The 15,244-nt window shown below is 38.4% G+C and overlaps 1 non-coding gene across 1 annotated transcript; it reads left to right on the top strand.

Annotated features, from left to right (window-relative positions):
* The first annotated feature begins 10,043 nt into the window (after positions 1-10,043).
* On the top strand, positions 10,044-10,150 carry LOC112317898 (U6 spliceosomal RNA). Its single transcript, XR_002976148.1, has one exon. It is a non-coding gene; the product is annotated as a U6 spliceosomal RNA (small nuclear RNA).
* The last annotated feature ends 5,094 nt before the right edge of the window (positions 10,151-15,244 follow it).

Below are 15,244 nucleotides of genomic sequence, written 5' to 3'. Positions count from 1 at the left end.
ATAAATACAAACATGAGATTAAAATTGCAGGGTGGCTATAAGGAGGTCTAAATTTAGATGACCCATAAAATGCTTATATTTTTAAATTACTATTTATATTAAAATAGAAAATTTAAAAATTCTCAGAGAGCTCACAGACACTGGAGTCTGCAGTTTGAGAAATCCCACCACAGAGTATTCTTTAAAAAAAAGGTGACCAGATGACCTCTCTGTAATGCAATATGCAACCCTATCCCAGTTTGTTGCCAGAGAAGAAGCACTGGAGCAGAAAGTCTCCAAGAACTGTCTATACTCTTTCAAGTTTTCAGCCTTTTCTATCATATACTTGGGCATTTGGCAACATCTTGAGGTGAAAAGTCTAGCTATTTTTTAAAATTAATTAATTAATTTATTTATTATTTATTTTTATTTATTTTATTTTTTAATTTTTTATTTTTATTCAGTTACAATTGTCTGCATTTTCTCCCCATCACTCCACCCCAGCCAGTCCCACCTCCCTCCCCCACCTCTACCCTCTCCCTTGATTTTGTCCTTGTGTCCTTTATAGTAGCTCCTACAGACCCCTCTCCCCACTATCCCCTCCCCACTCCCCTCTGGCTATTGTTACACTGTTCTTAATTTCAATGTCTCTGGTTTTATTGAGTCCTATTTAAATAATGACCACTGGGGAAAGAAAAGAACAATAGGTAGAGATTTGGCATTCTGGTGGAACCAAATGCCACATGCTGGCCCAAGAGGTCTCAGAGTGACAGAAGTTTCTTTGGGGTTCTTTTGGCAAAAGCTAATTTCCAGCTTGGCTCAGAGTCCCAAACCTAAAGAGTTGCAGCTCTCAGTGAACAGTAAGTTCAACTCCTTTTCCTCAAATTCCATGGTGAAAACTGGCCCAAGCAGCTATTTTTAGCCTTGTTCCTATTGTAAGTATCCCTCAAATTATGGTTTGCAAACTGAGGTTTGATGTATTGATTTTCCACATATGTACAATGGACACAGTAAATTGATTTGAAAATGCCAACAGTTTGAGATATCTGTTAGTGACAATTACATTTTAAAGACTTCTATGATGACACTGAATATATTACAACAGTCACTGCAGAGAGACCAAGAAGAGCCCAGCATGCTGTGTTTTCACTTAAAATTTTCATAAAAAAAGAAAACCAATAACATAGATCTTCACTAGCAGTTCTGAGAGTGAAATCTGCACCCTAAAATGGAGTGACTCTAACTCATGATGACTGAAACCTAATCTTGGCTCTTTTACACTAACTCCTGCATAAGCCATCTCTTTAAAGAACCCTCAGTGAGGATAAATAGCACCCACCTGACATTTCCTTTTGTTACTAAAATGTATTAGAAGGAAATGATGTTGAGTCAAAAATTAAGGATGATAATGTCAAGAACTTATATATGATAAAGGTAGCAAACAATTAGCTGTCTTTGGGGCTATAGGTTTATTATGTAAACTTTATCTAAAATGACCATATTTCCTGACTTTCACTGTATAACCCAGGTTGTTGACCCATGCAATTATTAATAGTGCCATTTCACTCTTTCAAATGTTCTGGAATTAACTGTCAATTATCTGATCACCCTATTTATGGTACAATCCTATTTATTGTATTCTCCACCTCTCTTTCTGATATTATTCTCCCTCACCTGCCAGGAATCTTATATCTTCATTTTTTCCCATTGGCTGTCTTTCCCTGTTTCCAAGTGTTTTGTGTTTCAAAGTTGCCCCTCTTTTTTAACATTCAATCCCATGTACTCCCATTCATTCAGCACAGATGACCTAAGTAAATGATTAGGAAGCAATTAAGCAATCTGATTATTTCTCTTAAAGTCAGTTGTACTTGTGCTATCTGCGATTTAACAAATAATTTAGAACTAGATAGGAAAACAGTTTTCTAATGTCTCTCACAAAATCTCTGCCCTTTATCAAAGTAGGGTGCAATTGTGTTAATTATGTAATCATTTCTGTTGGAGTTATTTTGTGACTGCTATTATATACAAGTATACCTATTCAGTTATACAAAGGGTGTTGTTGACTTGGCACCCTGTATTCTGAAAGTCTGCCAACACATAAAGAATTACAAGGGAGGGGCCTGAGAGAGAACAGTGCCGTTTGCTCAGCTCTCTGCCTGCTTTCAGTCACTTCCTCTGCTACCCACAAGCAAATTGAGCCCTTCTGGTGCTGATTCCCAGGGGAGTTCTGGCCAAGAGAGAGGTGTATGTAGAAACACTTCACTTCCTCGAACAGCCAAAAGGAGGATAACAACCAATCTAAAATCAATAAACAACCAGAAGTGCCAGAAAACCAACTGCATGGAACTCTAACAACCAAGGAATTAAAGAAAAAATCAACCAGAACAATCAGACCGGTGCACCAAGACAAAGAAATATGGCCCAAATGGAAGAACAGAGCAAAACTCCAGAAAGAGAGCTAAGTGATAAGGAGATAGCCAACCTATATGATGGAGAGTTTAAAGCTCTGGTAATCAAAACGCTCACAGAACTGATTTAGCATGGTCAAAAATGAAAGAACAAATGAAAGATACCCAAAATGAAATAAAGCAAAATATTCAAGGAACCAACAGTGACAGGAAGGAAACCAGGACTGAAAGCAATGATTTGGAACAAAAGGAAGAAAGAAACATCCAATGGGAGCAAAATGAAGAAACAAGAATTCAAAAAAGTGAAGAGAGTCTTACAAACCTCTGGGACGACCTGAAACATTCCAATATCCGAATTATAGGGGTGCCAGAAGGAGAAGAACAACAGCAAGAAATTGAAAACTTATTTGAACAAATAATGAAGGAAAACTTCCACAATCTGACGAATGAAATAGACTTCCAAGAAGTCCAGGAAACCCAGAGAGTCCCAAAGTTGGACCCAAAGAGGAACATACCAAGACACATTATCATTAACTTACCCAAACTTAAAGATAAAGAGAGAATCCTAAATGCAGCAAGAAGAAAGGAGGGAGTTATCTAGAACAGAGTTCCCATAAGGCTATCAGTTGATTTTTCAAAAGAAACCTTGTAGGCAAGAAGAGGCTGGAAAGAAGTATGTAAAGTCATGAAAGGCAAGGACCTCCATCCAAGATTACTCTATCCAGCAAAGCTATCATTTAGAATGGAAGGGCAAATAAAGTGCTTCCCAGATAAGGCCAAGTTAAAGGAGTTCATCATCACCAAGCCATTATTATATGAAATGTTAAAGGGACTTTCCTAAGAAAAAGATAAAAAATATGACAAGAAAGGGAGAACCAAGATGGCGGCGTAGGTAGACACACTGCGCCTCCTCGCACAACCAGAACTGACAGGAAATCAAACGGCAAGGAAGTCCGACACCAAGTAGATAAAAAAGAAACATACATCCAGACCTGTAGGAGGGGTGGAGACGGGCACCTGGGCGGAGAGAACTCGCATGGCCATGGCGGACAGAGACTGGCGGAGTGTGGGACGAACGGGGCAGGCAGTCTGACCACTAGCAGACCCTGCGGCCCCACATTCATGCACAGATAAACCGAGAGGGCCGGACTCAGAGTGGCGGACAACGGGGCAGGCAGAGCGCCAGGTAGCACCCCACGGCCCACATTTGCACAGAAAAACCGGGACAAACGGAGCGGAGCGAGGCGGACCGCGTAACCCGTGGCTCCAGCGCGGGAAATAGCGCCTCAGACCTCTGATTGAAAGAGACCATGGGGGTTGGGGCAGCAGCAGGAGAGACTCCCAGACTCAAAGGAGAGGTCCTTGGAGAGACCCACATGGCCCTGGAGTGTGCGCAGGCCCACCCACTCTGGAACCAGCGCCAGAGGGGCCCAGTTTGATTGTGGGTAGCAGAGTGAAACATAGGAGTCTGGTGGAGGGTGGAGCGGGCGCCATTGCTCCCTCTGGACCCCTCCCCCACGTACAGCGTCACAGAGCAGCCACCAGTGTTACCCCGCCCTGGTGAACACCTAAGGCTCCACCCCTTAAAGTAACAGACGCACCAAAAAAAAAAAAAAAGGCCCAAATGACAGAACACTTCAAAGCTCCAGAAAAAATACAACTAAGCAACGAAGAGATAGCCAACCTATCAGATGCACAGTTCAAAACACTGGTTATCAAGACGCTCACAGAATTGGTTGAATCTGTTCGAAAACCAGATGAAAACATGAAGCCTATGCTAAGAGAAACAAAGGAAAATGTACAGGGAACCAATAGTGAGGCGAAGGAAACTGGGACTCAAATCAACGGTGTGGACCAGAAGGAAGAAAGAAACATCCAACCAGAAAAGAATGAAGAAACAAGAATTCAGAAAAATGAGGAGAGGCTTAAAAACCTCCAGGACATCTTGAAACGTTCCAACATCTGAATTATAGGGGTGCCAGAAGGAGAAGAGGAAGAAAAAAAAATTGAAAACTTATTTGAACAAATAATGAAGGAGAACTTCCCTCATCTGGCAAAGGAAATAGACTTCCAGGAAGTCCAGGAAGCTCAGAGAGTCCCAAAGAAGCTGGACCCAAGGAGGAACACACCAAGGCACATCATCATTACATTAGCCAAGATGAAACAGAAGGAGAGAATCTTAGAAGCAGCAAGAGAAAAGGACACAGTTACCTACAAAGGTCTTCCCATAAGACTGTCAGCTGATTTCTCCAAGGAGACCTTACAGGCAAGAAGGGGCTGGCAAGAAGTATTCCAAGTCATGTAAGGCAAGGACCTACATCCAAGTTTACTGTATCCAGCAAAGCTATCATTTAGAATGGAAGGGAAGATAAAGTGCTTCTCAGATAAGGTCAAGTTAAAGGAGTTCATCATCACCAAGCCCTTATTATATGAAATTTTAAAGGGAGTTACCTAAGAAGAAGAAGATAAAAAATATGAACAGTAAAAATGACAGCAAACTCACAGTTATTAATGACCACACCTAAAACAAAAACAAAAGCAAACTAAGCAAACAAGTAGAACAGAAACAGAACCATAGAGATGGAGATCACATGGAGGGTTGTCAGTAGGGGAGTGGGAGGGGGAGAGAGGGGGGAAAGGTACAGAGAATAAATAGCATAAATGATAGGTGGAAAATAGACAGGGGGAGGGTAAGAATAGTGTAGGAAATGTAGAAGCCAAAGAAGTTATAAGTATGACCCATGGACATGAACTATAGGGGGGGAATGTGGGAGGGAGGGGGTGGGCAGGATGGAGTGGAGTGAGGGGGGCGAAATGGGACAACTGTAATAGCATAACCAATAAATATATCAAAAAATATGACAAGAAATAAAGACAATAAAATGACAGCAAACTTACAAGTATCAACAAATGAACCTAAAAGAAAAAAAAAAAACAAAAAAAACTAAGCAAACAAGTAGAATAGGAACAGAATCAGAGATATGGACATCACACAGAGGGATTTCAGTGGAGAGGGGGAAGGGAGGAATGGGGGGAAAAGGTACAGGGAAGTAGAAGCATAATTAGCAGGCATAAAATAAATGGGGACAGATAAAAAATGGTATAGGAAACAGATAGCTCAAAGAACTTGTGTGTACAACCAATGGACATGAACTAAGGGGGTGGGGAATGCTGGAGGGCTGGGGGATTCAGGGCGGAGAGGGAAAAAGGGGGAAAAATTGGGAAAACTGTAATAGCATATCAATAAAAATACTTCAAAAAGAATAAATAAATAAATAAATGCTTTAAAAAAGAATTATTCAGAAGGACATTGAAAAAGATCCAGAGGAGTGGAACTTCAAGTGGTTAGTGTATTTTTTATTGTACATTTTTCTATTATCCAAATGACTAGTAATGAGTTTACATTGCTCTTACCACTGTGAGGAAAAATGAATGCAACAAAAGAGAATAGTATGCAAGAAGAGTAAATCATTGTTTACTTTTATCAGTAAGAAGTTCTGAAAGCTAGATTTGACATTGGATGATAGTCTACTGATTATAAATATACATATTTGTATCACATATATTATGTAATACTTCTTTCAACAGTCAAATATTGAAAGCAATCATCACCCTGGAAATCTGGCTACATGAGAACTGTCTCTCTTTTACTAGTCACCCTTGCTAGAACAGTAATGGCATCCTTCTTCCCATTGTGTAGCCCTGTAAGATATTCACCCAGGAAGACAGAAATAAGCCTTGTAAAAGCACATTTCTGTATGAATGCTACTTCTCTGTACCACCTGCTGTGAGCGCCAGAATTTTGATGGTAATTGTCAGTTGAGAGTTATTCAGTCCCCAACTCTACCTTATCACAATACCCAAAGTGTTCTTTTAATGCAACACAATATAATGACAGGGAGATTAATTAAGAATAACTGACCAAAAATTAAAACATAATAAACCACCTGTGTAGATTCTGTCATTAACATCAATCCCCACTCCCCCTACACTGAAAAATTATAAGAATCCTTAGCTAGATATAGCAAAGGAAATTATTTATGATTTGATCCTGTTGAACTCCTCTTCCTTTGTCATCCTAGACCTGAATTATTTGTTTACTCTCTTTCGTTTTGTTTTGTTTTGTTTTGTTTGGGGGGGGGTGTAATTCTTATTGAATTTTATTCACTGGCTTTTGTAATCCCATGTACATGTTATTCTTCATATCCATCGAGACCCTGTAATAAATTGCTTTAATTTTTTTTCATTTTAGTAACTTTTGCTGTAAGTAGCTGAATAACTAGATTAGAAGTATTAAATGTCGGGTTGCCCAAGAATAGCTCTAGTATGGTTTGAAATTCAGCTCCTGACTCTGGTTCCCACTTGAGCCTGCAGCTTCCCTTATGGGAAAGTCAGTATGTCTCAGGCCTTTCCAGCCCTTGCTTTACCCTTCTGATACCTTAGCTATCACGGCATTCTGTCCTTCCCTCTGCTGGGTGGTCACCTAGCTCCCTTGGTCCTGTTAATCACCTGTTCTTTGATAAAACTATTCCATGATGATGTGTTGGCTGGGTCTACTCCCCTTCTTAGTGCTGACTGTCTTTTTGTTCCAGTAATGATTCATGTTCCATAACAGTAAGTGGTCTTTGTTGTATGAAAGTTGTAATGATATCTCTTACATAAAGTTTCCATCTCTCTTTCTGTAATTGTTCAAGGGTCATACTTTAAGAGTCTTTACCAGCTGTATTACTATTGCTGTAGCTATTCCAGTTCCTCTTTTGCATCATAAACCCATGCAATGCTGAAATTTTAAGCAGTATGGTCTCTGTCAAAGTGTGATTTTTTTTCATAACTACACTGTAATATGCGTGTGTGTTAGAGAGATTGTTGTCATAGATGGAGGAGTACTTTATATTTCTTTCTCCACATTTTTTTAATTCTTGTTCAAGTACAGTTGTCTCCATTTTACCCCCACCATTCCCCCCACCTAGTCATCCCCACTTCCCACCCTTGATGCTAACCCTCTTTGGCTTTGTCCATGTGTCCCTTATACATGTTCCTGCCAACCCTTTCCCCTTTCTCCCCCATTATCCCTTCCCACCTCTGCTCTGCTTACTGTCAGATTGTTCTTCATTTCAATGTCTTTGGTTATATTTTGTTTGCTTGTTTGTTTTATTGATTAGGTTCCACTTACAGGTGAGATCATATGGTATTTGTCATTTACTGTCGGGGGGCTTTAACGCAGCCACTCTGTCCACCACGGATGAAGAAAAAGACTACCAAGACATGATCTGCTTGGGGAGGAAAGGTGGCCGCTTCTCTCAAGGGGAGAAGGCCCCAGGGGCTTTTATTAGGTTCATTCACATAGGAATACAGATAAAGCTCATCAATCATTGTCAGCCAGTAAGGGTTAAACAATACAAGATTTACAGAGAACTCTGAGGGCTTATTCTGAGTTACAGCCAATGAGTTACGGCCATAAAACTTTAGGCGCCAGACTCATCTCAGTTCTGGACCCTTATCTCTTAAACAGAGGGTACAAATTAAGTAGGCTTCACAGGAATGTATGTATTTTTGTTAGGCCTGATTCCCCAGGGAATCCGCCCCTCCCAGCACAGGACTGCACTGCCCTCTGTTATTGTTTTAGGCTTAAGTCAGGCAAGGGAAGTAAGGCAGCCAAGAGATTAGGAGACTTCTTGCAGACAGAATGAGGACTCAGGCTATTTCAAAGCCGAGGGGCGAGGGTCCATCGCCCCCTTTTTCCACAGCCGCCCGAGTCCTTCCCTGCAGGCCTCTTCCATGACCATGCCTGTCTTAGGTTGATCCTCCCTTGAGGATTCTTACCCATCATTGGCTAACTGGCCAAGCTCAGGGCCAAGCAGGGTGAAGTAGGCAGAAGTGGCACACCTGTCAGGGAGATAAGCTTTGTCTACTTAGTGGCTTATGGTCCCAAGTCTGACTCAGCCTTAACCATGAGGGGTTACAGCCTCTGAAACCAGGCAGGGCGGTTCCCAACAATTCACTGCCTGGCTTATCTCACTTAGCACAATACTCTCCAGTTCCATCCATGCTGTCACAAAGGGTACAAGCTCCTTCTTTCTCTATGCTGCATAGAATTCCACCATGTAAATGTACAACAGCTTTTTGATCCACTCATTTACTGATGGACACTTAGATTACTTCCAGCACTTGGCTATTATAAATTGTGCTGCTATAAACATTGGGTGCATAAGTTCTTTTGAATTGGTGTTTCAGGGTTCTTATGGTATAATCCTAGCAGTGGAATTGCTGGGTCAAAAGGCAGTTCCATGTTTAGTTTTCTGAGAAATTCCATACTGTTTTCCACAGTGGCTGCACCAGTCTGCATTCCCACCAACAGTGTACTAGGGTTCCCTTTTCTCCACAACCTCACCATCACTTGTTGTTTATTAATTTAGTTATGATGGTCATTCTGACCGGTGTGAATTGGTATCTCATTGTGGCTTTAATTTTCATCTCTCTGATGGCTAGTTATGCTGAGCATCCTTTCATATATCTCTGGGCCTTTGTATGTCCTCCTTGGAGAAATGTCTGTTCAGGTCCTTTGCCCATTTTTTCATTGGATTGTTTGTCTTCCTGGAGTGGAGTCATGTGAGTTCTTTATATATTTTGGAGATCACACCCTTGTCCGAGATATCATTTGCAAATACATTTTCCCACACTGTTGATTTCCTTTTCATTTTGCTGATATTTTCTTTAGCTGTGCAGAAGCCTTTTATTTTTATGAAGTCCCAATTGTTTATTCTTTCCTTTATGTCCCTTGCTCTAGTGGACATATTGGTGAAAATATTGCTGTGTGGAATATCTGAGACTTTCCTCCCTATGTTCTCCTCTAAGACTTTTGCTTATATTTAAGTTTTTTATCCACCTTGAGTTTATTTTTGTATAAGGCGTAAGTTGGTGGTCGAGAATCTTTTTTTTTTTTTTTTTGCATGTTGCTGTGCAGGTCTCCCAACACCATTTGTTGAAGAGGCTATTTTTACTCCATTTTATGCTTCTGCCTCCTTTGTCCAACATTAATTGAACATAGAGACTTGCATTTATTTCCGGGCTCTCTGTTCTGTTCCACTGATCTATGTGTCTGTTCTTATGGTGGCACATGGCTGTTTTGATTTCAGTGGCCTTGTAATACAGTTTGATATCAGGTATTGTGATCCCTCCTACTTTGTCCTTCTTTTCTCAAAATTGTTGCGGCTATTCGTGGTCGTTTATGGTTCCATGTAAATTTTTGAAATGTTTGTTCTATATCTGTGAAATATGTCATTGGTAATTTAACAAGGATTGCATTGAATCTATAAATCGTTTTGGGTAGTATGGACATTTTGATGATGTTAAATCTGTTTTTTTACGGAAAAAATAACTTTCATATTGATAACTAGATGAAAATTTTATTTTTGTTTTAGAGCATACTATGATATGTTGTATATCATACTCAGGAAAACACCAGCTTGGGGTTTGTTGCTTAACCATTTCATGTCCACTGGGCCCACAATAGGTCATTTATTACAGATCTTAGTATTCTTATTAAAATGAAAAACTTGAGTGACAGTTGAGGTCACCCAAGACTGAGGGTTCATAAAAAAAAGATGATTGCTCCTGATGAAGGCACGTATATAGCTGTCAAATAAGAATATAAGAGTGTTCGCTTCGGCAGCACATATACTTAAATTGGAATGATACAGAGAAGATTAGCATGGCCCCTGAGCAAGGATGACACGCAAATTCGTGAAGCGTTCCATATTTTTCTTTAATTGAAAACTAAAAACATCCTTAACACTTCAAGATGTACTCTATGAATTAATTCTCTTAGCCTTGTAAAAAAATATATATAAGAAACAGAATATTGACAGAGTGAATAGTGAGAGAATATGATAGAACACTGTGTCAGTAACATGATTAAGAGAAACATAGATATAGAAGCATGAAGTTTTCATCTTTTTAAAATTTTATTGAATGTATTGGAGTGACATTGGTTAATAAAATTATATAGGTTATAAGGGTACAATTCTATAATGCATCATCTTTATATTGTATTGTGTGTTCACCATTCAAAGTCAAGTCTCCGTCTGTCATCATTTATTCCCCCTTTATCCTCTTCTACCTGTCCGCACCCCAATTTTTTAAATGAGAGTAATGGGTAGTTGTCTGAGGCACTTAAGAAAAAAGACTACTGAATGTGTTTTAAAACAATTAGGTCTCTCCTGATCTTTTACAATGTCTATATTCAAATTATCAGAGCCCATCACCCTGTGATATATTGAAATTGCTTTCTTTCATTAAAGGGTAACATACATAAAATAAAACACAATAAGTGTACTAATCAATGTACAACTCATTAATTTTTATATATGTGAGATATGTTACATATCTCATATACATGTAACCACAATGTAACAGAACAAAAGCGAAGGTTCAGCTGCCTGCTACCGCAAAACCCAAACTCCTGATGCAGCTGCTGGTGCTGGGGGTCCTAACCATTCACATCTCTAGCTTTGGGCGCTCTCAGTGTAAGAACCTCTCCCTGCCACCATCTTGGCCAATAGGAGAGGCTCCCCAGCAATGAGACTGACTGTCTGGATAACAGCAACCCAGATTAAGAAAATTTCTTGCATTCCACAGTCCCCTTGGCCCTCCATTACTACAGGGCAAGTTAAAAGTAGTTGATTTTAACAGAACAAATACTTTGAAGATTACTCGCACTAATTATATTAGGAATTGCATTTCCCTAATAACAGAGTATATAACACTATACTGTAAACAAATTAATGTGTACCTTTTCTTCTCATGTTAATAAGAAGGTTTAGATGGAATGGAGGCTCCACAAAAAACTAGCTTTTCTTCTTCTGTTCTGAATACCCTTATCCACAGTATGCTTGGTTGTTATCAGTAGAGCTCCAGACTACATCCAGGTGTGGTGAGGACACTCCAAAAAGGAAGAAGCAGAAGGTGTAGTTATCTCTGTCCGCCACTTTTCCATGTTTTCCCTTATTAGTAAGAAAGAAAGGGAGGGTGAATTGTGGTTATTCGGCAATCTCAGCCATGTCAATGGTCGCAATCTTCTCCCGTGAATGACTTAAAAACAAAACAAAACAAAACACTGTGCTTGCAACGGATAGATGCTATCTATAGCATCCCACAATGGGTGATGAATTGTGAAATAAACACTCACAATCTCTACAAAAGACATAATATTAAAACACTTTGCAAAGAAAAAGTTTGGTGAGGTAGTGCTTTAAAACATGTTTGCCAAAAATAAAGCATAATTTTTCAGGGTTCTTAAGCAGAAAAATATTGGTGAAATCGTAAAAAGTAAAATGAAAAAGATTTCTTTAAGGCCACATACATAACTAAAAAAAAATTAATAATAGGGTGTACCTGAATTCAGTAGGGCCCACTAGTGGAAATCTGGCCATTTCCAAATTGTAACTTTCTTCATAATCATTAGGATTATGAGCTTTGATTTAAGCTAGCAATAATTATTTTAACTACCTGAAAGGGCTAACATCTACAGATCCACATTCCCTTATCCACAATTATGAAATCATAAAATCCTTGAAAATTGAAAGTTTTTCACAAGTTGTAGTATCTGGTGACAAAAGCTGAGGCTACTTATAGTCTGTTCTTACCTTACTTAGTGTGATTATATTTTACTACAAAAAATATTATTGTATTTGATTATAGGATGCTGCATCATATTACTACTTTAAAATCATGAGATTTAAGATTATCAGATTACTTGCATTTCATAAGTTTCCCTCGGTTCTACTCAGCCTGCCACTGTATAGCAATTAAGTAGTTCATGGTTTTAACCGGGAAAATACTCGAGATTACTGACACTGATTGTATTAAAAATTACATTTGAGTAATGATGAAGGGACTCCATAAATGGTGCTTTAAGCAGATTAATGGCTTTCTTTTTCTCTCATAGGACAAAAAGATCTAGATGGAATGGAATCTTCACAGAAACTAGCTTCTGAATTCCAAAAACATATCTTCCTTCACCACAAGGGTCTGAGAGGTAAAGATCTTAAAAGGTCTACTACCTAACTGGTTCAAAATTTGATTTTTTTAAAGAAATTTTTATTACCGTCAAAGCTCACTCAAGGGATTACACAGCATTGATATGGCCTATTTTTAAAGTTTTTCTAAGCCTTGAAATCTAAGAAATTGAACACATAATTGTTCACATTTCTGCACATGTGAACATAGGATTTTGGTTTGTTAACAACCAGTTAGTAAATTAAAAAAGAAAAACTTTTTATTTCCATTAGTTAAATTTTAGCTTTAATAATGGTTTACCTCACCCTGGCCTTGTGACTCACTTGGTTGGATCATCCTCCTGTGTAGCAAAAAGTTGCAAGTTTCATTCCATGAGGGCACTTACCTAGGTTGCAGGTTCAATCCCTGGGTGGGGTGCATATGGGACGCAGCCTATCTATGTTTCTCTCACGTTGATGTTTCTCTCTTTTCCACTCTCTCTAAAATCAAAATATATCCTCGGATGAGGGTTTTAAAAAACACTTTACCTCATCGGTTTAATAAAAAGTGTTCATTGAGTTTTGTTCCACTTATATGAAATGTAAGGTTTTTTGAATTAAAACATACCAAAATCACTGCTACCACAGATAAGCAGTAGTTGCCTGAGTTCTTCCTTTTCATATTACTAGTAAGATGCATGATCTCACTATTTGTTTCTTGTTCATATTTATTTATGAACTGAATCATAATCTATGGCTATAAAGAGCAGATAACATGTGGATTTTTAAAATATAATACCAAAACACTGTGGTACAGCTATGTCATTCAAAATTAGCATGGAGTTGTTTTCTTCACCTCAGCTTCTCTGTATCTTATCATTATTTAAAAACTCCAAAATCTCAAATTCCAACATTTTCCTCTTTGAATACAATTCATCTGCTTAGATATGAAACTCCTTTCTATAACTTGTCACTCTGCAGGATGTCACTATGTTTCTGACTTTATCGAATGTCTATTTCTCTCAAAATACTGCACAGACATTGGCCTCATATTATTCCCTGGAGTACCCCAAGCTTCATTTTGCCTCAGGGCCTTAACACATGTTATAACCTTTCCCTGGTCGCTATTTCTCATGTATTTTTCAAGTTTGGCTCCTTCTCATCCTTCAAGCCTAGCTTCAATGTCACCTGCTTAGAAACAACTTTCCTTACAATTTTATCTATGTATTTTCCTCCCTGTTATTCTCTAACACTGCACTATGTTTATTTCTTTAAATAGCATTTATCATAATTGACAATTATATATATTTTTGCTTGTTTGTTTCTCTGGCTTCCCACTAGACTAAACATCTCACTCTATATTTTACCTTTACCAAAACAAAAGATGTTCAAATCATGTATATGATGAATATTGCCTCAAAATCTCTGAAGAAAATTCTCCCAAAGTATGTAATCAGAAATATTCATATTGTAAAAAGTGTACAGAAGATTGTAATCTATAGAAAATAAAATAGATAAAAGAATATATGTACATATATAAATTATATTTGTATAATACATATGTATATGTACCTATATGGGTTAATGGATATACAGGGATGAGGAAAGGGATGAGAGAGAAAAGAACAGGGTGGAAAAACAAAAATATATAGTGAAAATGGCCCCTAGCAATTTTTCTATTGGAAGGAAAACTTTAAAATTTTCTGAAAAATTTTAATCCACTCTCTTCAGTAGATGACTTCTTTAAAATGTTTTCCCAATTTCAAATAAATGTCCTTGAAATTTACTGTCTTAAGGTCACTATTAGTGAGACCAAAAAATAAAATGAAAATATAGATATTTTCCTTACCATAATTGTTCATTAAGTACATCTGAATTCGAGTTGTTTTGTACTTCAGTTGACAGTAGAGCTAAGGCAGTAGGTACAGCACAAAAAGAGCTCTAGCTCAAGTTCTAGGTACATTGGTCTAGAACCAGGTGACCTGATTGAAAAGTTTAAGGTTTCCCTGAATACACAGGAGTAGTGAGCTCTACCTCCTGATTTGCCATGGACAGTTCCTATTTATTCCAGTCATTCTATAGTTAGTAATATGCTCCCTTTCAATCTCAAAAATGTACTGGTTTGGACAATAAATTATACAGTCACCCTACCTATAGGGTTCTCTAAGAATGTTACCTATCAAATGCCAGGCAAGGACAGAAATACCAAACTGTGTGTGTGTGTGTGTGTGTGTGTGTGTGTGTGTGTGTGTGTGTGTGTGTGTATGTCTGGGGGAAGGACTCCTAAAGAATGTAGGCAATCACCCATCCCTTTCTTCATCCATTTCCTCTAAACCCTGTTCTATCCTTGGATCATTAGGAATTTATCTGGCAAAGAATTTTATACTGAGTATGTTCAATTAAAACATATACTATGCAGTATTTGACAAATTCTGATATTTGCTGACTTTTGTGACTTTACATTTTATATCATAGTGTAGCATTCATTTAACTTGTTTTTTTAGGTTTTCAACTTCATTTTTATTTAAAAGCCCAGTTGTAACCACCAAGTACCTGACTGGGCTCACAACTGGAGACAGAGCATCAAATTTCCCAGTTCACTTAATTTGAAAGCCTGCCAAAATAGGTGAAAGACCTTATAAGTATGTAAAGCAGGAAGTTCAAATTACAGTCTATTAAATCTCTAGTGATTGATGTTCTTTTCAAAACAATTTTTAAAAACTAATAAAAAGCAACACATTCTAAGACCCCCTTATCAAACGTTTCCCTGGAGTTCAGACTCGGACAACGTCCTTTGACTGGCGTACGCCTTTCGGATCGTTAGCACTTCCGGCAGGCCGCGAGGAGGCACCCGGGAGGGCC

This window comes from Desmodus rotundus, chromosome 4 (genome assembly GCF_022682495.2).
Source record: "Desmodus rotundus isolate HL8 chromosome 4, HLdesRot8A.1, whole genome shotgun sequence".
In the NCBI taxonomy this organism is placed as follows: Eukaryota; Metazoa; Chordata; class Mammalia; order Chiroptera; family Phyllostomidae; genus Desmodus; species Desmodus rotundus.
Note: the sequence above shows the minus strand (reverse complement) of the source record. Positions and strands in the feature narration are given on the sequence as shown.